The sequence below is a fragment of the Balaenoptera musculus genome, chromosome X (genome assembly GCF_009873245.2).
Source record: "Balaenoptera musculus isolate JJ_BM4_2016_0621 chromosome X, mBalMus1.pri.v3, whole genome shotgun sequence".
NCBI classification, from domain to species: Eukaryota; Metazoa; Chordata; class Mammalia; order Artiodactyla; family Balaenopteridae; genus Balaenoptera; species Balaenoptera musculus.
Window position 1 is genome coordinate 62709556 of NC_045806.1, and position 24938 is coordinate 62734493.

At 36.8% G+C, this 24938-nt stretch overlaps 1 protein-coding gene and 1 non-coding gene across 2 annotated transcripts in view; one reads left to right on the top strand and one right to left on the bottom strand.

Annotated features, from left to right (window-relative positions):
• Positions 1-250: 250 nt before the first annotated feature.
• Positions 251-24938, top strand: part of ATP7A (ATPase copper transporting alpha) — a 151095-nt gene continuing 126407 nt past the window's right edge. Inside the window, exon 1 of the mRNA XM_036839792.1 lies at positions 251-447. The gene's annotated coding sequence lies outside the window, so the exon portion shown is untranslated. The remainder of the gene's footprint in view (positions 448-24938) is intronic.
• Positions 7296-7368, bottom strand: TRNAV-CAC. Its single transcript has one exon. It is a non-coding gene; the product is annotated as a tRNA-Val (tRNA).

Consider the following 24938-nt stretch of genomic DNA (forward strand, 5'->3'; position numbering starts at 1 on the left):
ACTGCAGATTTTGGTGGGGGTTTTTTTGTTTTGTCTTTGGTGAGCGGGAAAGAGGGCTCTCTGCAGCGCCAAAAAGGAAGACTTTCGCTGGCGGCTGTGTATCAGGCCAGGCGCAGAAGGGAGCGGGAGAAGCTTGACTCTAGTCTGGGCGTTTCCCCTTTCACGTGACGCGTCCTCCACCGCCTCGCCGGCTGCTTCCGGCCGGGGCATCACCCGGAAGTGGGGGGGGAAGGTGGGGTAAAAGCGGCGGCCGGGCAGCTCGGGGAAGAAGCGGAGGGAGGAGTTGGCGACACCGCGGCCGTCGCGGTCGCCGCCGCCGTCGCCGCCATCGCCGCCGCGGCTACTGTGACTTCTCCTGGTGTGTGAGATCGGAGCCTACGCGCCTGGATTTGTCGCCGCCACCGGCTGCGTAGCTCCGGAGGTTTAACCATAGGACAGAAAAAACAGGTAAGTCCTATGTCGGCTTCCCGTCGTCCCCTTCTACAGGAGGGGTGTTCTGTACTGTCAGTCTGTACTACCGAGTGTGGCGAGAAGGTGATTTTAATCTGGGGGAGTTTCCAAACTCTCACCGCTTCACAACCAAGGTATTCACTACACTCTTGTTTTACCTCCTCTAACAAGGGATAGAGGAGGGAAGATTGGGTCCTGACCCCTGTCGCTTTCTTGTCCCCTCCTGAGGAAGTGTCCTGACCATCCATAGCCCATGTTACCTAATTAATTGAAGGTACAAGAAGGTCTGTGCCCGGTTTTGGAAGTCACATGGACTGATGACCATTATTAATGAAATAATGTAAAGAAATTAGATATTTTGCTTCTTGTCTCGCTCTGGGAGCATGAAGTAAACTGAGAGAGCACTCTTGTTTCCATTTCATTTTGTTTATTCTGACCCCTTCCCAGTAAAGTTACTCTCCATCCTTGTTGCACCCTGTGGCATCTTTGTCTTTGACACTTTTTGTTGTAGACGTTGAAGTTATTTATCCTAAGCACCGGCAACTCTTTCATCGTTTCGCAGGTTAATATTATTCAGCATCTGGTTTTTGTTTTAATTACATCCTCTTCATCTACAGTGGTATGACTTTGTATTGAGACTTAAGATGTGCAGAACATTGAATTAGGTGATATTGAGTTGTGGGGGGCGGTAAGGTGTATACACAAGAAATAAGATGAAGTCCCTAGCCTCAAGAGAGTTTGCATTCAAGTTGAGTTCAGTTATGAAGACAATGGATTCTAGCAGCCCCACTTACTGAATAACTACATTGCTTATCTCATCCTTTTTAAAGGATATTTTGAACTGAGATTTTATTTTTTAATCTTTCAAACTTTCTTGTTTCTACAGTCATGACATGAGAGGGTTTTTTCCTTTTTGTACTGAAGGGTCTCACAATGTAGTTCCGGAAAGACAGATATACCCTTTTAATCTCAGTAATGTATATTAGAAACAGAAAGTGTTATGAGAGTGTAGGGAAGGGAGCTTTTGAGCTGGGCCTTGAAAAATGGATAGGATTTAGCTTTGCAGGAATGGAGGTGGGGGACGACAGCCCAGGTACATGAAATAATGTGAGCAAAGGCTTGGGGGGCTGGAAAGATGCGTCCAGCAATACATTGTACATCAACATCTTTAACACAGCCACATCTTCCAAAATGTCACTGTTTAAAAGGAAAAAATATAGAATTCAAAACTGGTAAGCTTACAACCATATCCGACTACCCTCCAGCCAATAAAAAAGCTTATATATAGGAAGAAAACCCATGAAGTGACAAAAGCAGTGTTAATGTGTGAGATTTAATTCTGATGTAAACTCAAATGTAAAAGAGAAAAAGTAAAGCTTGCTATATTTTAATTCTGATTGAGTGTCGTGTCTTAAATATAATTTGGAATCTTTTTAAAAAAATTGCTGGGAATGAATAACAACACTGTCTGAAGTCAGAAGGCGTTCCAGTTTTTCCCCAAGGAATTTCTGTATTTCCTTGTCTCCTCCAAAATGATTTCTCTACTGGCCTTCTTAACCTGATAGAAACTATTTTTTTGCAATCATAGTCTTAGAAAGGTCTTGATTCTTGACCTTTAGGTAGCGTTAGATTAAACACTAATTCCTCCAAAGGATAGGTTAACAGCCCTGGTCTCTAACGCAGAAGGTTGTTTTTCTTTGAAAAATGCATGCAGAAGTGGTAAAATTTGTTTGAAAATGAGAGTGAGAGAGCAAGCAAAAATAACCCTAACTAACATACCACAACCTTTACTTCTTGGAGGGATCTAAGGCAACACATTCCTTTTTATAAATTCCTCGTTATAACTGCTTTTATCTACATATTTAAAAATGCTTGGCAAACTTTAATCAAGACTTTTGACATCCCAATGAGTGAAAATAATTTTCTTTCGCCAGTTGGGAAAGTAAATTGTGAGGAGAGGTTTGTCTGACATGATACAGGCACTGACATAAATGAGAATAATATTTGGGAGTTTTGTCTCAAAATTCCTTCTACTTATCTTTGTTAAAGGGAAGTTCAGCTTTTAAAGGTTTTACAGTTTTGTTTTTAAACAGAAATCTTTCTTAGGACATAAATCACAGTGAGGGTGGGGGGTGGGAGAGGCAGGCGACAGTTGGCCTATTTCAGTTCAGTCTATTGTCCCAGCAACCATGTGTTTCATTTATAAATCACAGTATTCAGGTTGATTTCACGTGATATAACTTGCTTACTTACTTGCTGAGATAGTATAGCAGAAATAGTGTCACAATACTTTTAGAATGTGTTCCATTAAAGTGAAAGTGTAGGATGTTTCTGGTTTCATAAATATGTTTCTAGTTTCTCCAGCACTATTAGAAAATTAGTTCCTGGGACTTCCCTGGTGGCGCAGTGATTAAGAATCTGCCTGCCAATGCAGGGGACACAGGTTCGAGCCCTGGTCCGGGAAGATCCCACATGCCAAGGAGCAACTAAACCCGTGAGCCACAACTACTGAGCCTGTGCTCTAGAGCCCGTGAGCCACAACTACTGAGCCCACGTGCCACAACTACTGAAGCCTGTGCGCCTAAGCCTGTGTTCCGCAACAAGAGAAGCCACCGCAATGAGAAGCCGGCGCACCACAATGAAGAGTAGCCCCTGCTCGCTGCAACTAGAGAAAGCCGGCGTGCAGCAACGAAAACCGAATGCAGCCAAAAATAAATTAAAAAAAAAAAAGAAAAAAGAAAATTGATTTCCTCATCTTTGTGGGCTCATATTTGTGTGGGATATTGGTAGATTACATCAATTTTCACAGATACTTCTATCCTTGAAGGAAATGAGGATAAAATGAGCCAATTAGCTGTGCTTTGGCCTGTGTTTTCCATCTATATTTATAATTATATAGCTATGGCTGAAGGATTAAATTTTTTTTACCTATTTTTACTTTATAATTCTCTAGTGTAGAAGTCCACTTTTCCAGACCTATAATCAGGAGAACATTTTAACAATTTACTAATTGGAATAAATGGGTTATTCCACATCTTAGGGAAATTGTTTTAGGCTGACCATTTACCTTAGTTGATTTTGTTTGTAAAAAAGTTCAAGTGTTTTGTTTTATGCTCTAGTAATTGCTCCTGATCTGCTTGTGCATTTGATGTCACAACCAAAGCAGATAGGGAACGAATAATACTGGAATTACTTCCTTCCCCTACTCCCACCTGAGTTTGCAGAACACTGTATATTTCTTGTAATTTTGGAGAAATGGTTTCTGATCTCTTGAACATTCACCTGAAGCGTGCTACCCGCCACTCAGGAGAGGAGGGCATTAAAAGGGCTTCTGTTAAGACCTGAAACAGTGTCAACAGAGGTTGAAGAACAGAGAGGAAGAATTCCACAGCAGAGAGCCTGCTGAACAAAATTCTCAGGACTACTTAGGATAAATTTGTAGCTGATCTCTGGGGTCATGAGGATACTTAAGAGGGAAGAGGGGAGGGGCAAGATAGGGGTATGAGATTAAGAGCTACAAACTATGTATGAAATAAATAAGCTACAAGGATATTTTGTACAACTCAAGGAATATAGCCAATATTTCATAATAACTATAAGGGAATATAACCTTTAAAAATTGTAACACCTGAAACCTATATAATATTGTAAATCAACTGTACCTCAATTAAAAAAAAGATTGCTTAAGGGTTTGTCCACTGTGTTTATTATAAAACTAACCCGTGAATTCCTGTTTCTTAACTTTAGGGCAAATGGTAAGTCATGGGATTTTGAATCTTACTTTTTTTGGAGGGGGGTTGCACATAAGTAAAGGAGACTGGAACTGTTCCTTTGTCTGGTATGAAAAAAATAAATCTGGTACTTTGTCTATTGTTTGCAGTTTGGTAAGTGTTGACATATTCTTTCATAGGGCCAAATTTTATTCCTAGACCTAGCAAGTGGCTAAACTGAGATTTAAAGCCAGTCAGTCTGGCTTCAGAACCTATGCTCTTATCTAACATAAAGGAAGTGTATTTTTTAAAAAAATACATAGACATTTGAGCAAAATTAGGTCTATTGGAATTAAGTTCCTTGTTTGTCCTAAAGAGGGAAACACTCATTTATTTTATTTGAAAGTATGAAAGAGCAAATTGATTTGATGATTAAAAATTAAAGTATCATTACCTCAAAATTTCCTTGGTACTTTCAAATGAAGTTCAAAAGTAAAGACCATAGTTTTGTTTTTAGCTAATTACATTTTTTTTTTTATTTTTTTTTTTGGCTGTGTTGGGTCTTCGTTGCTGCACGTGGGCTTCTCATTGCAGTGGCTTCTCTTGTTGAGAAGCATGGGCTCTAGGCGCGTAGGCTTCAGTAGATGTGGCACGCGGGCTCAGCAGTTGTGGCTCACGGGCTTAGTTGCTCCGCAGCATGTGGGATCTTCCCGGACCAGGGCTCGAACCCGTGTCCCCTGCCTTGGCAGGCGGATTCTCAACCACTGTGCCACCAGGGAAGCCCGCTAATTACATTTTTTAACGATAAGCTAAATGACCTAATACTTAAAATGGTATTAGTCTTATTTGTATTCTCAGAGTCTTCCAGGAAAAGAAATGGACTATGTGTTTTTTTTATCTTTACAATAAACACATCTTTGAACTTGGCCAGACTTCGATATTTATAACATGCTTAGAACTTAAACTGTACTAAGAGAACATATAATGAAAGTTAATAAGCAAGCATAAATTGGGACATTGCTGGTTACATTTTCTGGATTATTGGATATTATTCTCTTGATATTTTGAAGGCATAACGTCACCATTGTATTGTGATCTACTGTTTTGGGGAGGCAGTATAATATAGGGTTAAGAGTGGGGCCTCAGGCCCACACTGCCTGGGTTAGAACCCCAGCTCCTCTGTTTACTGCTTATATGACCCTGAGCTGGTCTCTTTCCTTTTGTGCCTCAGTTCCTTCAGATTTCCAAAATGGCAGCAATAACGGTGGGATTTCAATGAATTAATACATGTAAAGCCCTAAGAGCAGTGTGTACTATGTAGTGATTCACAATTTTTAAAGGTTATACTCCATTTATGGTTATTATAAAGTATTGGCTATATTCCTTGAGTTGTACAATATATCCTTGTAGCTTATTTATTTCATACATAGTAGTTTGTAGCTCTTAATCCCCTACCTCTGTGTTGCCCCTCCGCACTTCCCTCTCCCCACTGGTAACCACTAGTTTGTTCTCTATATCTGTGAGTCTGTTTCTGTTTTGTTATATTCACTAGTTTGTTGTAGTTTTTAGATTCCACATATAAGTGATATAATACAGTATTTGTCTTTCTCTGTCTGACTATTTCACCAAGCATAATACCCTCCAAGTCCATCCATGTTGTTGCAAATGACAAAATTTCATTCTTTTGTATGGCTGAGTAATGTTCCATTGTGTGTGTGTGTGTGTGTGTGTGTGTGTGTGTGTACACCACATCTTTATCCATTCCTCTGTTGATGGACACTTAGGTTGCTACCATATCTTGGCAATTGTAAATAATGGTGCTGTGAACTTTGGGGTGCATATATCTTTTCGAATGTATTTTTGTTCTTAGTAGATATATACCCAGTAATGGAAGTGCTGGGTCATATGGTAGTTCTATTTTTAGTTTTTTGAGCTGCCTCGATAACGTTTTCCACAGTGTATTCAGCTTTTTAAAATTGCGGCATATGTATTGGTGATTAAAAGCACAGACTCTAGACTATGCTTGGGTTCAAATTTTGATTGTGTCCCTTAATAGCTGTGTGACCCTGGGAACGTTTCTTTCCCTCTCTGTGTCTCAATTTCATTATCTGTAAAATGGAGGTAATAATAGTACATATCCCATTGGGTTGTGAAGATTAAAATAGTAAAAAATATTAGGTATTATTATATATTAATATTTACTGACATAGAAAAATGTTCATTATAGTGTTGTTGATCAATAATCAATAAACATTCTATAATAGGAAGAGAGTTTTATTTGATCCAAACTGAGGGCTATAGCCCAGAGACAGCCTCTCAGATGACTCTGAGGAACTGCTCCAGAGAAGCATCGTTTTCAGCATGGTTTTATATCTTGTCAGAATAAAGAACATCAAACAAATCAGGGATGCATTCCTTCAAGGTTTCAAAAAAAAAAACCCAAAAACCCAGAACAGATCAGCATGTACACAACTAGTCAGTATGGCATTGGCACCTGGAAAGGAGGCTTATCATTGAATGAGTACCAGCATTGACGTCCAGGAAGGGAAGCATTTAATCTTTATTTTTAACATGGACATTCTTTACTTCCGGTCAGTGTGCTCTTTTCTTTAATAATCAAAGCAGATGTACAGTGTATGTTTGATAGGCCACAAACAGGCTGTTTTAGTTAACATAAAATTCGAGTTAAATCATATATAAGCCAGAATGACTTCCCCATACCTCGATATGTGGACATTTCTTTCATCAGTGTTGAATGAAAAGGAGCATGTTATAAAACAGAATAGCATATCATTTTTATTTAAAATGTGTGCTTATACATACATACACATAACCTCCTAAACTTACACGTACACACACGTATACATCCCTACCTCAAAATTTTAACATTAGTTGTTTCTTGTTGGTGGACTGATTTATTGTTTATTTTTATATTTGCTTGTCTATATTTTCTCTTTTTATCCAGTTGATATTTATTTCTTATTTTTTTAAAAAAAATTATTTATTTTGGCTGCGCCTGGTCTTAGTTGTGACATGTGGACTCTTAGTTGTGGCATGCGGACTTCTTAGTTGAGGCATGCAGACTCTTAGTTGTGGCATGCAAACTCTTAGGTGTGGCATGCATGCGGCATCTAGTTCCCTGACCAGGGATCGAACCCAGGCCCCCTGCATTGTGAATGCGGAGTCTTACCCACTGGACCACCAGGGAAGTCCCTTCCTTATATTTTAAAGGAAGGAAAAAGACACAATTAAAGCATCTCTTCTGTGAAGTCTTCACTGAACTCCCTTCCTTCATCTCTGAGCCCCTTGGAAAGCAGAGCCCATGTCATATTCATTCACCTTTGTATCCCCAGCTGGGCCTAGCACAGAACCTAAAAAGATACTGGGCACTTAGCAATGTTTGTAAGGTTAAGAGGAGATGGAATTATGTGACAAGCACTTTACATATGTTATCTGATATACTCCTTTTAACAGTCCCATGAGTAAGAGTTATCTGTATTTTTCTGATGAGGAAACTGAGCCTCAGAGAGATCAAACAATTTGCTGGAGGTCACAGAGCTAATAAATAACAGAATTTGGATTCAAGTCCAAGTCTGTCTGATGCCAAAGATGTATGTCCAGCCTAATGAATATACCTGTTGTCTTCAAAAAATCTATTTTTATATATATATATATATATATATATATATATATATATATATATATATATTTTGGCTGCATCGGGTCTTAGTTGCGGCATGCGGGCTCTTTGTTGCAGTGCACAGGCTTCTCTCTAGTTGTGCATGGGTTCCAGAACACGTGGGCTCTGTTGTTGTGGCACACGGGCTCTCTAGTTGTGGCGCGTGGGCTTAGTTGCCCCGTGGCATGTGGGATCTTAGTTCCCCGACCAGGGATTGAACCTGCGTCCCCTGCATTGGAAGGCGGATTCTTAACCACTGGACCACCAGGGGAGTCCCTCCAATGAAATAATTTTTGAAAGATTTCTTTGTAAACAGAAATGTGCTATATGAATGTAAAGTTATGTTATTCTTATTTCCTGCTATAATCCTACCTGCACCCTCGATTCTGACTTGGAAAACCTGCTTTCCTGCTCCCATGTAAGACTTTTTCCTCTCTATTCAACTGGTGCTTTAGTTCTCCATATATGTCTTTTTATGTTGCCCAAGTTCTACCCACTTTTTAGGAACTTGGCTTATAATTATGATATGAAGCTTTTCGGATTAATCCAGCCGTTTCCATCAAACTCAGTATTGGGTGTGCATGTTGAAGAGACTGATTTGCGAGTATCTAGCCAGGTATTTGTTTCGCACCAAAGTATGGCAGTATCATCTTTGAACATAGATACTTATACTTTTCCTAATTTGATCTGTTCATCTTTCTCTGTGCTGTGTTCAACTTTAATGTCCCACATTCATAGCCATACCTTTTTCAAAAGGAGGTGTTGTCAGAATTAGTTTTTAGCGGAAAGATGTTAGTAAGTTCAGTCTGTGTCTTATGTATATGTATGTGTGTGTTTGTGCACATGAACCCTTGATCAGAAGTAGAAAAAAAGGGCAGGTAAGGCAAGAGAAGGAGTGCTTTAATAATTTATTTCAAAGACCCAACAGAATACACTAAACCAAAATTTAAGATTTAGTTATAGCTTGACTCCCCATGGGTTTTTAAGAATTAAGAAGGTGAACCCCCTTTAAATTATTAACTAACTGAAGGGAAGCATCCACTTTGTGAAAACTGCATGTTTAAAATGGGGAAAAAATAGCTCTTTGTAGTAAAGAATATTTTTTTACTCTACCAGAACCAACTTTCTAAAGATTTCAGCCTATTTTATTTTATTTTTTGAACATAAAGCACTCAATTAATTATTATTATTTACAAAATTTTTATTTTATATTGGAGTAGAGTTGATTAAAAATGTTGTGTTAGTTTCAGGTGTACAACAAAGTGATTCAGTTATACATATACATGTATCTATTCTTTTTCAAATTCTTTTCCTATTTAGGTTATTACATAGTATTAAGCAGAGTTCCCTGTGCTGTACAGTAGGTCCTTGTTGGTTATCTATTTTTAATATAGCAGCGTGTACATGTCAGTCCCAAACTCCCAATCTATCCCATCCCTCAACCCTTCCCCCCTGGTAGCCATAAGTTCATTCTCTAAGTCTGTGAGTCTGTTTCTGTTTTGTAAATCAGTTCATTTGTATCATTTCTTTTTAGATTCTGCATGTAAGCAATATCATACGATATTTCTCTTTCTCTGACTTCACTCAGTATGACAATCTCTAGGTCCATCCATGTTGCTGCAAATGGCATTATTTCATTCTTATTATGTGTACCACATCTTCTTTATCCATTGCTCTGTCGATGGACATTTAGGTTGTTTCCATGTCTAGGCTATTGTAAACAGCACTGCAAAGAACATTGGTGTGCATGTATCCTTTTGAACCATGTTTTTCTTCGGATATATGCCCAGGAGTGGGATTGCAGGATCATATGGTAGCTCTATTTTTAGTTTTTTAAGGAAACTCTGTACTGTTCTCCATAGTGGCTGTACCAATTTACATTCACACCAACAATGTAGGAGGGTTCCCTTTTCTCCACACCCTCTCCAGCATTTATTGTTTGTAGACTTTTTGATGATGGCCGTTCTGACTGGTGTGAAGTGATACCTCATTTTAGTTTTGATTTGCATTTCTCTAATAATAATTAGCGATGTTGAACATCTTTTCCTGTGCCTCTTCGCCATCCGTATGTCTTTTTTGGAGAAAAGTCTATGTAGGTCTTCTGCCCATTTTTTGATTGGATTGTTTGTTTTTTTGATATTGAGCTTCCTGAGCTGTTTGTAAATTTTGGAGATTAATCCCTTTTCTGCAGCATCATTTGCAAATATTTTGGCCTATTCTGTGGGTTGTCTTTTTTCTTTTTTTAAATATTTATTTATTTATTTGGCTGCATCGGGTCTTAGTTGTGGCATACGAGATCTCCATTTCGACATGCGGGATCTTTTGTTACGGTGTGTGGGCTCTTCATTAGGTGCACGGGCTTCTCTCTAGTTGTGGCCTGCAGGCTCCAGAGTGCACGGGATCAGTAGTTGTGGCACATGGGCTCTCTAGTTGTGGTGTGTGGGCTCTGTAGTTGTGGTGCACGGGCTCCAGAGCACCTGGGCTCTCTAGTTGTGGTGCACGGGCTCTAGAGCATGCGGGCTCAGTAGTTGTGGCATGTGGGTTTAGTTGCCCCACGGCATGTGGGATCTTAGTTCACCGACCAGGGATCAAACCCACATCCCCTGCATTGGAAGGCAGATTCTTAACCACTGGACCACCAGGGAAGTCCCTGTGGGTTGTCTTTTCATTTTGTTTATGGTTTCCTTTGCTGTGCAAAAGCTTTTGAGTTTAAGTCCCATTTGTTTACTTTTGTTTTTATTTCCCTTACTCTAGGAGATGGATCGAAAAAGATATTGCTGCGATATATGTCAAAGAGTATTCTGCCTATGTTTTCCTCTAAGAGCTTTATGGTATCTGGTCTTATATTTAGGTCTTTAATCCATTTTGAGTTTATCTTTGTGTATGGTGTTAGGGAGTGTTCTAATTTCATTCTTTTACATGTAGCTGTCCAGTTTTCCCAGCACCACTTATTGAAGAGACTGTCTTTTCTCCACTGTATAGTCATTGCCTCCTTTGTCATAGATTAGGTGACCATAGGTGCATGGGTTTACATCTGGGCTTTCTATCCTGTTCCATTGATCTATATTTCTGTTTTTGTGCCAGTACCATAATGTTTTGATGACTGAAGATTTGTAGTGTAGTCTGAGGTCAAGGAGCCTTATTCCTCCAGCTCTGTTTTTCTTTCTCATGATTGCTTTGGCTATTCGGGGTTTTTGTGTCTCCATATAAATTTAAGATTTTTTTTGTTCTATTTCTGTGAAAAATGCCATTGGTAATTTGATAGGGATTGCATTGAATCTGTAGATTGCCTCGGGTAGTATAGTCATTTTGATAATATTGATTCTTCGTATCCAAGAACATGGTATATCTTTTCATCTCTTTGTGTCATCTTCGATTTCTTTCATCAGCATCTTATAGTTTTGGGGGTATAGGTCTTTTGTCTCCTTAGGTAGGTTTATTCCTAGGTATTTTATTCTTTTTGATGCAATGGTAAATGGGATTATTTCTTGAATTTCTCAGCCTATTTTAGAGTCTTTGTTTTGTGAGATGACAAAGTTCATCCTAGTGCTTCCTAACAAAGCACAGAATCACAGAACTAAGGAATGAATTCTGAAAAAAAAATCTTCTTGACAATCGTAATGAATTTGCACTTCAAATTCTAAAAATAGTAACTATTGTTGATGGCTATTTATCTTGATTTCTGTTCAACAACTGTACATTGAGTTTAAAATAACATTTTTTCTCAGCAATTCAGTGGATTTGATATAGCCATCAGTATTAGGGCTTCTGCTTGTGATAACAAAGCACTTGAAAATTGCCAATTAAAAACTCTTAAGGATGTGAAGTGATGTAGGCCTTCTCTGAATTTGTTCTCATTCATCTATATAAAAATACCTGGCTAAACAGTTGTCCTTGACAATTTTGAATTGCTAGTTCCTTTTTATAAACTGAACTCCCATACATTTCCAGTACATAATTTTTCATCCTTATCTATTCTGATAGTGATTCAACTTTGAACAAGAGGAGCGTTATCATATTTTCACCTTTGTTAACCAAAGTCTGTAAAACAGGACATTAAAGGAATTGAGAAGTTGGGTGTGGGTGGGGATATAGATCTGGGCTATCTTTATGGAGTATTTGATTACTTCATGCTGAAAATTGTTCTTTAGACCTTGATTTGATAAAAAGAAAATTCATGAGAAATATGGACGTTAGGAAAAGTCAAAATATTCTGAAAAATGGATGTGTATTTTTTTTTAGGTTTTAGTTATACCACATGAATGTTTCAACTATAAAAATTAAGACAAAATACTTTTTCTATCAACATGTTAGCTGCTTTAAAAAAAAAGTACTGGCACAATTGATTATATTCTTACCTGATGATAGGGGAGATATCTTTGCTTAATCAGCAAAGTGGGTCACCAAGCTATACCACATATGCTGAGTATTACAGTATCCTCCAACATGAGTTGAATGCTGGCGTGTATGGGGTTGGTGGTATAAATCTACTTGGTACCTTTTTGGTTTGGCTGATTAAATAGTGTTAATGAAGACAGAGTTATAGACTTCATCTCTGTGGGAGGCATTTGTCCTTTGGAGTCATTAGCTATACCTCTAACTCTGCTGCACAGTTTTCTGAATGCAGTCTGTTAGTTAAGAGGGAGGGTAGTCCAGAGAAAAAATATCTCAGTAAAAAACCATCATCAATGGATAAAGCAGCTGTGGTATATATATACAATGGAACATTACTCAGCCATAAAAAAGAATGAAATTTTGCCATTTGCAAAAACATGGATGGACTTGGAGGGCATTATACTAAGTGAAATATGTCCAAGAAAGACAGTTACTGTATGATATCACTTATATGTGGAATCTAAAAAATACAACAAACTAGTAAATATAAAAAAACAGAAACAGACTCACAGACATAGAGAACAAACTAGTGGTTACCAGTGAGTGGGAGGGGCAATATAAGGGTGGGGGAGTGGGAGGTACAAACTGTTGGGTGTAAGATCTGCTCAATGATGTATTGTACAACATGAGGAATATAGCCAATATTTTGTAATAACTGTAATTGGAAAGTAACCTTTAAAATTTGTATAAAAATTTAAAAATTAAAAAAATATATATTTTGGTTAAAACCAAAAAAACAAAAACCCCATTATCAATGCCAAAGCCCTTGTTCTGCTTATAGAAGAGTCTATAATATCCAGGCTTTCAAAGACATCATACATATTTTCATTGTATCACTTAACAGTGGAGGCTGCACTTAGAAACTTATTCCTTTGGATTTCTGGAATATTCTACTCATAATGTCTCTCCGGTTTCAACTCTAGATCCCTTTTTGCCTTTATCTCCAGACTCTTTTGTCTCAAAACTTTTCGGTCTCAGAGAACCAAAGGAAAACCTTGGCTCACTATATACATTTGTAGAAAGTAATAGAGCTTTTTTTTTTTTTCCATCTCTGTAAAGTGATCTTAACAAATGCCTCTAGAGTTATAGATTTTTGGTTTTGGAATTAAAACGTAACAACTTTGGGGGGTTTAATAGGATCTTCTATATTGAGTAGAGAAGTTTTAGGTGAGCCTCTGGGAATCCCATGAAATTGCCTCCAAGTGCAACCCATGGTCTTTTGTGATCTATAGTACCTTTTATTGATCATCGTTGAGAAATGAGGCATTTTGCAGAAGTTAATTTTCCAGATAGCTGAAGTCTACCCTTTAAATATCATTATAAAAGTAATACATGGGGTTAAACATGGTCAGCTGACTGCACATGTTTAGCTCTTGTCCTTCTCACACTCCACTAATATGTCAGTAAACAACTTTTAAAAGGCTTAAACCTGCAAGGACAAATAGAACAGGAGAGGGACATCAGCACAGGTGTGGTTTGAACACATCATTGGAAGGTAGGAAGCAGAGGAAGGGGGGGCCCTGCCTGCAGAAGGATACCAATGAGAAGTGAGTTCTTTTATCACACAGTACTCATGAGAGGCTTAGAACTTGAAGGTAAGTGGTTTTTCCTAAAAGGTAAGGAGGTGATCCAGGGCTAAAAATAAGGGAAATGTTTTAAAAACTGACAGAATGGGGTTGGACCCCTCAGGTCTCTTCCATTTTCTGCTGCAGTAAGGTGATCCACCTGCCTGCCCCCCACCCCCACCTGCCCTGGGTGGTAGGAGACCAGGAGGAGAGTCTCTGGACTAAGTGAACCTGAAAGGCTCTGAGCTCTCAGATGATGGGCAGAGTGGAGGACACTGAAACACAGGGCTGAGAACAGGGTGATTGAGTGGAAGGCTGCAGACTGAATGGTCTGCCCCTTCCCCTCACCTTGCTCCAAACATAGTGTCCTGGTATATGCTTCCCAGGCAGGAGATTGGAGAATTCTTCTCTTGAAAAACAAATGACCCTAGAGAAAAGAATTCCAGACACTAACATGTCAGTGTTCTACAGTGAAAAAGACAGCTAGCTGCTAAAAGCATGGGCTCTAGAACTAGACTTCTTGAGTTTGAATTCAGGCTTAGCTACTTACTAGCTACGTGACCTTGCTAAAGTTACTTAACCTATTTGTGCCTCTGTGTTCCCATCTGTAAGATGGGGGTAATTGTAGTGTTTACCTCAAGCTTGTTGTAAGGGTTAAATTAGTTAATACATGCAAAGTACTACTCATAGTAACCACTCAATAAATGTTAGCTGCAGAAAGAGGTGGTACCCAGGGACTTCTCTAGCTGCCAAAGGTAGTTCTAGAATTTAGATGATATCCCATGGTGACCAGTGCCCTTTTTTACTTAGGGTGGAAGATGGGTTTGGAACAGAGGCTTTAACCCCACAGAAGGTACCTTACCCTAGTCTCTCTCCCTCATCCCCAACTCTTTCTTTTAGGAACACTTTTGAGCTATAAGGCTGGCTCAGCATTGAGCTCTTCTAATTCATTTATTCGGTAAATGTTTATTGGGTGCCTGCTCTATGCCAAGGACTGTTCAAGCTGCTGGAGCGACAGCAGTGAAGTAGGTCGATAATAATAGTAGCATTTACTGAGTGCTTAGTGTGTGCTAGGTTTTGCTAAGTGCTTTATATAAAGTCATTTAATTCTCATAACGACCCTATGAAACAGATGCTATTACTATCCCTGTCTTACAGATAAGGAAACTGAGGCAGAGAGCTTCAGTAATATGCCCGAGGTCACACAGCTAGGAAGCCGCAGAGATTGGAATCATATCCAGTCAGTCTGGCTCTCGAGTCTGTCTTTTGAACCGTTATGCCTCCCTACTCTCATGGAGCTTACATTTTGGAAGGAGAAGACACTAAATAAGTAAACAGAGAAAATAGATATCAAATAGCAATAAGTGGTAATGATGAAATATAAAACAAGAAGATTGTGATCCAGAGGGACTGGCAGAGGGTAGCTTTTGACGAAGTGGTCTATGTTTATGAGCATCAGATGAGATAAGTTACAGTTCTCTAAGAATTGATTACTTAGAGTATTGCTGTCTCTGCAGATTTGCAAAATGCTCTTGCCATGATTTGATTCCTAATGCTACTTACACATTTTAATATTGCTAATAAAAAACAATAGCAGTTCATGTGCACTGATGGCTTACTGTGCATGGGACTATACTAAGCAATTTGCATAGATTGCCTCATTTTAACCTCATAGTAATGTTATAATTATTCTTATTTTCAGCCATGGAAAACTGAAGCTTAAAGAGAAAAAGTGACAGGCCCAGGGCTTAAAATGTGGCAAGTAGCAGAGCTAGGATTAAAACTAAGGTAGCCTGATTCCAGAGCTATTGTTCTTAAATACTTACCATTTTATAGATGAAGTGATATGTCCAAGGTAACTCTTTTTTATAAACAAGAATAGCTAAGTTTTATAGAGATTCAAAATACTATTCTAAGCATTACTGGGTCTTCACAATAACAAAGAGGCTTAGGCATATTTTGGAGCTTTGAGATAGGATAAGTAACGCATTTTGAGTGAATGAGCTTCTAGTGCTATATGATTTTATCACCCCCAAATTGAAAATTTTATTCACATGAATTAATATGCATGTTATTTCAGCACAAAGCCAGAGCCAGGGTTTGACACCAAGCCATTTGACTTGAGGTGTAGAGGTGTTACCCACTCCACTGCAAGGTAAAAGATAGCATATAGCTTATCTTGCTTCAATGTACGTTGGGAAATCAATCTAGTGAAATTACATTTAACAATCCCCAAGGAATGTTTGTTAAATTATTTGTAATTTCCTAAAACTTTTATATATCTCAAAATAAAAGCTGAATAGAGAGAGTTTTTCTTCATGGATTTGGAAACAGTGTAAGGGAATGGTCTGGAGTGAGAGCTCTCGGGTCAGATTGTCTGGTGGTTTTCTCTCATCTTCACTCCTTGATTTACTGACTCAAACATGAACTTGAACAGGCAACTTTGCCTTCTAAGCCTCAGTTCCCTTAATTGTGAAAGAAGCATAGCATAGTTTCTTCCTTATAAGTATGAAGACTAAATGAGACAACCTTTCTATAAAATGCTGGGCAATGTCCCTTTTGGCTGGCTACCTCTCATCTTGGAAATGGACCCTCATTCATCATCCATGGGTCCAAAGTGAAGCTTTGGCTCCATTACCTTGGTTTCACTGCTGCCAAACAGTGTCTGTGAGCTTTAGAACAGAGACTTTCCTGATATATTGTTGCTCGATGGCAGTTTTTTCTTTTTATTATGGTAAAATTATATAACAAAACTTACCATTTTTAAGTGTACAGTTTGGTGACATTAAGTACATTCACACTGTTATGCAACCAACCATCACCACCATCCATCTCTGGAACTTTTTTTATCTTCCCAAGCTAAAACTCTGTACCCATTAAACAGAATTGATGGCAGTTTTTATTTGTTCTCAGCTTTATGTCTGAGGCTGCTAGTTAGGAGAAATGTTACTCTATATAAGGAAAGACATAAACAAAGAAATGTGATTAAAAATCTGTATTATCCCCAAAGCATAATCCATAAATGAAAAAATGGATACATGGACTTTATTAAAATCAAAAACTTTTGTTCTGTGAAGCAAAATGAAAAGTCAAGTCACAGACTGGGATAAAATATTTGCAAAAAATTATATCCAGAATAAAATTTTAAAACCCTTAAATATCAACAATGAGAAAATAAACAATCCAATGGGCAAAAGATCTGAATAGACACTTAACCTAGAAGCTACACAAATAGCAAATAAAGGAAATGCAAATTAGGCAGATGCAAATTAAAACCATTAGAGAAATGCAAATTAAAACCACAGTGGTGATTGTAACCAATGTACCAATCTGATTCAGGATGTTGATAGTGGGGGAGGTTGTATGTGGGGGCGAAAGGAGTAAATGGGAAATCTCTGTACTTTTCATTCAGTTTTGCTCTGAATCTAAAAATGCTCTGAGAAGTAAAGTAAAAAAAAAAATCACAATGAGATACTATGATGCACCTATTAGAATGTCAAAACAAAAAACCGGCAATACCAAATGTTAGCAAGACAGAGCAACTGGAACTTTCATACATTGCTGGTGGGAATGAAAAATGGTATAGCCACTTTGGAAGACAGTTTGTTAGTTTCCTACAAAATTAAACATATTTTTACCATATTACTCAGCAGTCTTACTTCTAGGTATCTATTCAAGAGAAATAAAACTTATGTTCGTACAAAAACCTGTTACACGAATATTTATAGCAGCATTATTCAGCGTTAATCACCACAAATTGGAAACAACCCAGTTATTTCAACTGATGGCTAAACAGATTGTTGTATATCCACACTGTGGAATATTACTTTATGACAAAAAAAGGAACTACCTGTTGATTCATGCAATAACATAGGTGAATCTTAAAATGCATTTAGCTAAGTGAAAGAAGCCAGACTTAAAAAGGCTACATAATGTATGATTCCATTTATATGACAATCTGAAAAAGCAAAACTATAGGAAGGGAAGGAGATCAGTGGGTGCCAGGGTTTGGGCGTGTAGGGAAGTTTTAGTTTATAAAGGAGCAGCACGAGGGAAGTTTGGAAGTAATGGGATGGTTCTCTCTCCCTCCCACCCCCGCCCTTTCTTGCCAGCTCTCACCAAATTAATAGACATGCTGTTGGTTAGTGTTAATATTTGTTCTGATCTGTCAGCTTTCACAGGCAGAAATAAAGGGAACGAATTATCCTTTTAAGACCTATATTATCAACTTGGTAGCATATAAAGTGCAATTCAATTAATGAAAGTAAATGTAACTTTATTAACTCTCGTATCATGTGGAAAGTCATAGAAATGCCCTTTTCAGTTAAAAATGGGGAATCATATATTAACAAAACAAAACAAACAAAAAAGCCTTTTCACTTTACTGGAATTTGCTGGTCATACCAGAAAAAGTTTTACTACTGCTAGGTCATTCAGTAGACAGTTTGTGCAAGTTAATGATAAATTTTGGGAGCATAATCTCTACTTGAACTTCTTGGACTCTTACAGAAAAGCATTTATCTTGCACTCTAGGCAGCTGAAGATGGAAGGTGCTAACAAGAGATAAGTACTTTTCTTTCAAAAGTATCCTGAAATTTTAAATGTTATAGAGAACAAGATTTTAACATACATTTTCAGAAGGCTCATTCAGTTTTAGTGCCTCTTTTTCTAATAAACTTAAATCTTCTCATAAACATCAGGTATCATATGACCCTTGTGAAACAGCTTGCTAGAACTACACGTATCCCAGGATTCTAACAGGATTGGATTAACCAAAGTGGAATTTGAACTTTTTTGAGGAATATACATAGGCAGCAAGCTGAATTGTCTAATTCCTAGGATTTATGTGTTTGATCCCACATGGGTTGCCAGTCACTCTCTTTCAGTAAACAACATATTCACTGTAGAAAACTTCATAAAGTATAGCAAAACATCATAACACTGTCAGAATTACTACTCTCCAAGATAACTTTATATAGTCTTCCAAACTTTTTCCTATGCAAACATACACACTTTCATCTGTCTGTGTCTCCTTCGAAAACAAAAAAAAGACTTATTCAGTATATTATTGACTGTCTTTGTATGTCAGAAAATTTAAATTTCATAGCTGTATAGTATTCCATTGAATACATGGGTCATCATTTATTTTACCAATCCTCATTTTTTGGTGATTTAACTTGTATCCACTCTTTTTGTGATGAATATTCTTGTGTTTATATCTTTGATTGTCTCTCCATTTATTTCCTTACAATATATTCCTGAAAGCAGTACTGCCAGGTCAGGGAGTGGTAGTTGTTTTAAGCTTATTTTTTTATAGCAAAAGTAATATATATGTTCATAGTAATAAAAAGTCACAAGGTACAAAAATTACAATGCTCAGAATCCCAGCCCCTCCTCAGAGAAAGTATTAGAACTTTCTTGTGTATTCTTCTAGAAATTTTCAGTGCATTTTCAAGCCTATGTAATACCTATCTCTTTTTTTTTTCTCTTTACACGCATGGGATTATACTATACATATACTATTTTGCACCTTGCAATTTTCATTGAACATATCTTGTACATCTTGTATGAAGAAATATAGACATACCTCATTTTATAAAATGGTTGTATGATGTTTCATTGTGTGGATATGCTGTGGTTTATTTAATTAGTTCCTTTTTGATTAGCATTTAGGTTGTTTTCAGTTCTGTGCTATAATAAACAGTGCTTCAATGAATATCCTTGTATATGTATCTTTATGAGCCTGTCTTCTAGATAAAATTCCTAGAAGTGGAATTGCTAGATCAAAGGGCCTGTACATTCTAAATTTTGGTAAATAGTGCCAAACTGCCCTCCAGAAAAGTTGTACACATTTATACTTTCACTAACAGCATATAAAAGTGTTTAGTACTTTTAGAGACTTTTGATATATACTACCAAATTGTCCTCCAGAAAAATATCATTTCATGCTTCCACTAGCAGTGTAGGAGTGTCAGTCTAACCACACTTACAACAGATACGGTTAAGATTCTTTTTAAGCTTTGTCAGTCTGTTATGTGATTGCCCTTTTATGTTTATGTCCCATGACTAGTGAGACTTTTTTGACCATTTCTATTTCTTTGTTTGGGAGTTGCCTGTTTATTTCCATTGTGCATTTTTCTTTTGGGTGTTCACCTTTTTATTACAGATATGGAAGAGGCCTTTGCCTGTCATATATATTGCTAGTCCTCTTTTACAGTTTTTTAAATCTTTTATCAGTTTGTATTCTTTCCCTATACAGAAGCTTTTGATTTTTTATGTATCATGCTTAGAAAGGCCTTCTCTATCCCAAAATTATACTCACTATTGCTTATGCTTTCTTCCAGTACCTTTTGTACTTTATATATATATTTTTTTAAAATTAATTAATTAGTTTCATTTTTGGCTGCATTGGGTCTTCGTTGCTGTGCGTGGGCCTTCTCTAGCTGTGGCGAACAGGCGCCACTCATCATTGCGGAGCACAGGCTCTAGGCGTGCAGGCTTCAATAGTTGTGGCACGCGGGCTCAGTAGTTGTGGCTCGTGGGCTCCAGGGCACAGGCTCAGTAGTTACAGTGCACGGGCTCAGCTGCTCCGCGGCATGTGGGATCTTCCCGGACCAGAGATTGAACCCGTGTCCCCTGCACTGGCAGGCGATTCTTAACCACTGTGCCACCAGGGAAGTCCCCATACTTTATATTTAAATCCTTAATTCATATAGAATTTGTTTTAGTTTAAGTATATTATACAGGGAACTAACTTTTTTTTTTTTTTCAAAATGAGTAACTGGTTGTCCCAAAGCCATTTGTTAAGGGAACCACTGTCTCCTCACCTACTTGAAATGCTGTCACTATTTTATGTATAGTGATATAGAGAGTTGTGTATATATAGACACCCTCCTTATCACTCTTTCAAAATTTGTGTGTCCTCAAATATTTATTTTTTCACGTGAACCTTAGGATCATTGTGTCAGGTTCTCCCTACCTCAAAATTCCACTGACTCTATTAAATTTATAGACTAATTTGGGTAGAATTAACCTCTTTTAACAATATCTTCCTACACATTTCTTATTAAGTTTATTACTGACTATTTAAAATATTTTTTTTCAGGGAGGTGTAGTGTGCTATATGAATGGGATGTTTTACCATTCTATTTTCTAGTTGATTATTGTCAGTGTATAAGCAATTGATTTTGATATATTTAACTGCCAGTCTTATTAAACTCACTAATATCTGTCTGTAGTAACTCAACCTTAATAAACTCTGTAGTTAGAGTGGAATTTCAGGAAAGCAAACATATCACCTAATACACATAAATTTTCTATAAAACGTATAAATTTATATAAACATCTCTGCTTATTTTACTTGCTTTTTTCATTAGATCCAAATAACAACTCTATGATATAGGTTAAGTAGCTATTCATTCCCATATTATTTAGGACTGTGTTTATCAATGTATATAGTCTCTGTCTTTACTGCATTAGAATCTTCAGAGGTATTTGTTAAAAATGCAGATTCTTTGATATCATTTCTCTCCTAATGAATAAGATCTTTGGGTGTAGAGCTTGCAAATCCAGAATTTAAAAATTCTTCCCTAGATAATTCTTAAGTACATTGAAGTTTGGGAACCATTGGAGCAAAAACTGTGGCTCTGAGAGCAATTAAATGACTTTCCCAAGTTCATGTAGGTAATTTTTTCTTGGCCACAGGTTTCCTGACTCCAGGTCTAGTGTTCACCACATGTCTGTGTGTTCTGTCTGTGTGATTCCTAAAATAATAATAAAGTTTTCATTTGTATCCTTATGATATAATTCAGGAATAAGTTATTTTCACTTCTTTCCAGTTGTGTTAAAAGTTCTGTTGACTGGACATGAGAACTAGCATCACATGCTCTCTAAACTAAATATAAAATATCTTTATATTAGATACCTTAAAGGTTATGAGACTATTAGAATAAATTACTATATTCCTTTGCTTATTAATTAAGTATATTGCACTAAGAGAATTTGTTTCTCTGGGAACAATGTCAACCTATAAGTCTCAGGATGGAAATGATGTGACAGGGTAGAGATCCAGGTCTTTCAGCCTTTTGAGTAGAAAGAATGGTCAGAAAAGTGATTTATCAGTTTTACCATTTTTAGGCAGGTTGAAATGACTGTAATGTTTTAATTATCAAGGCAGTATAACCTCTAAAGTTATTTTGCCCAAGACAGATTTATTGGTGTTATATGTTGTTGTTGAGCCTAAAAAAAGAAAGAGATTCTCTCAAAATCAAACTACCATATTATCTCCTAATGTCGAAATTTTCATTTAATATGCAACCCTCTGTAACTGCTCATTCATAGGGTTTTATAAGTAATTTATATAAATCACAGAGCCATATGGAAGCAGAAGTGTAATTTGCCAAATTATCTCAGTAGGTCAACAATGAAATGATAAGTTGTGAGTCACTAGGATATGTTATCTTCAATGAAACTTCAAAAACTGGGCAGATTCTTCTCTCTCCAGTGATTACAGTACAACACTGCCTTCACATGAGTGATTTTATTTGCTGACCTTTATTAAGACTTCTATTAAGATGCTATATTGTTATATTTCTAAGGCTACAAATTATATTTTTTCAAAAGAACAGATATAGATTTAATTCTGACGTTTACTGTCCATCAAGAGGTGTGATTTAAAATAACTTTACAGGTATAGTAAGATGGACTGCAGTTAAGAGTCTTTTTTTCTTAAAGGTTTATTGAGATATCATTGACATTCAACATTGTATAAGTTTAAGGTAGACAGCATAATGAGCTGACTTACATATATTGCAAAATGATTACTACAATAAGTTTAATTAACATCCATCACCTCTTATAGATACCAGAAAAAAAGAAAAAAAAATTTTTTTCCTTGTGATGAGAACTTTTAGGATTTACTCTTAGCAACTTTCAAATATATCATACAGCAGTGTTAACTATAGTCATCATATTGTACATTGCATCCCTAGTACTTATTTATCTTATAACTGGAAGTTGTACATTTTGACCACCTTCATTCAATTTCCCTACCCCTTACCCCCTGCCTCTGGTAACCACAACTCTTATCTCTTTTTCTGAGTTTATTTATTTATTTTTTTTAAGATTCCACGTATGGTATTTGTCTTCCTCTGTCTGACTTATTTCACTTAGCATAATGCCCCCAAGGTCCATTCATGTTGTCACAAATGACAGGATTTCCTTCCTTTTTATGGCTGAATAGTATTCCATTGTGTGTGTGTGTGTGTGTGTGTGTGTGTGTGTGTGTATATACACATCTCACATTTTCTTTATCCATTTATCTGTTGATAGACACTTAGGTTGTTTCCATGACTTGGCTATTATAAATAATGCTGCAATGAACATGGAAGTGCAGATCGCTCTTTGACATAGTGATTTCATTTCCTCTGGGTATATACCCAGAAGTGGAATTGCTAGATCATATGGTAATTCTATTTTTAATTTTTTGAGGAACTTCCATACTGTTTTCCATAGTGGCTGTACCAGTTTACATTCTCACCAGCAATGCACAAGGGTTCCCTTTTCTCTACGTCCTCGCCAAGATTTATTATCTCTTGTCTTTTTGATGACAAGTTATACTCTTGTAACCTCAAGATATGTTGATGGGTAGTTCCAACCCCCATATGTTCATATATGTTAAAGCTTTTATCCTGTAGATTTTGCATTTCAATCATAGACATATTTGTCAAAAAAGATGAAGTAATCACTTATACTTGCATGTACTGATAAGAAAATAGTTTTGATTTATAAATCCCAGAAGACATGGGTTTTTTCTTCCCACATCCTCTAGTTTAACGCCTGTGTAGAGTAAAAATTAAGTAAATGCTGAGTGAATCAGCTTTATTATAAAAGCATAAATATTAGCTATTAAAATTTGTCAGCATGTTTCAAGAACTTTCAAAGTGCTGTTTTTTTCCTTTAGAATATCCTCCCACCCACACACAAACACAGAAAAATGGTCAAATAATCATTACACAAGAGAAGAAAAATGAGTGGTTAAGAAATGTATGAAAATATCATCAACCTCATTTAATAATCTAAGAAACACATAACGCATAAAATATTTTTATCTGCCATATTGCTAAACATTAAAAAGAATACTTGGTTATACAATTATCTGTTTGAGTCCTTGCTTTCGATTCTTTTGGTTATATACCTAGAAGTAGAATTGCTGGATCATACGGTAATTCTATGTTTAACTTTTTGGGGAACTGCCAAACTTTTCCACAGTGAGTGCACCATTTTACATTCCTACCAACAAGTGTTCCAATTTCTCCACATCTTCACCAATGCTTGTTATTTTTTGTGTTTTATTTATTTATTTATTTATTTATATTATAGTCATCCTCAATAGATATGATGTGGTATCTCCTTGGGGTTTTGATTTACATTTCCCTAATGGCTAGTGATGTTGAAATCTTTTCATGTATTTGGTGGCCCTTTATCTTCTTTGGAAAAATGTTCAAGTCCTTTGCCCATTTTTCAACTAGATTTTTTGTTGTTGAGTTGTACCATTTGTTTATATATTCTGGATATTCAGTCTCTTATCAGGTAAATATTTTGTAAATATTTCTCTCATTCTGTGGGTTGTCTTTTCACTCTCTTGATAGTGTCCTTTGATGTATAAAAGTTTTTCATTTTGATGAAGTACAGTTTACCTATTTTTCCTTTTGTTATTTGTGCTCTTGCTGTCATATCCAAGAAATCATTGCCAAATCCAATGTCATGGAACTTTTCTACTGTGTTTTCTCTTAAGAGATTTATAGTTTTCACTCTTAAGTTTAGGTCTTTCAATCCATCTTTAGTTAATTTTAGTGTATGATGTAAGTGACTTTATTCTTATGCATGTAGATATCCAGTTTTCCCAGCACATTTGTTGAAGAGACTGTCCTTTCTCCATTGAGTGGTCTTGACACCCTTGTTGGAGATCATTTGACCTTATATGGGAGGGTTTATTTCTGGGCTTCTATTCTATTCCATTGGTCTATATGTCCATCTTTATGTCAGTACCACACTGTTTGTTTTTTAATTTTTTAATTTAATTTTATTTATTTTTTTATACAGCAGGTTCTTATTGATTATCCATTTTATACATATTAG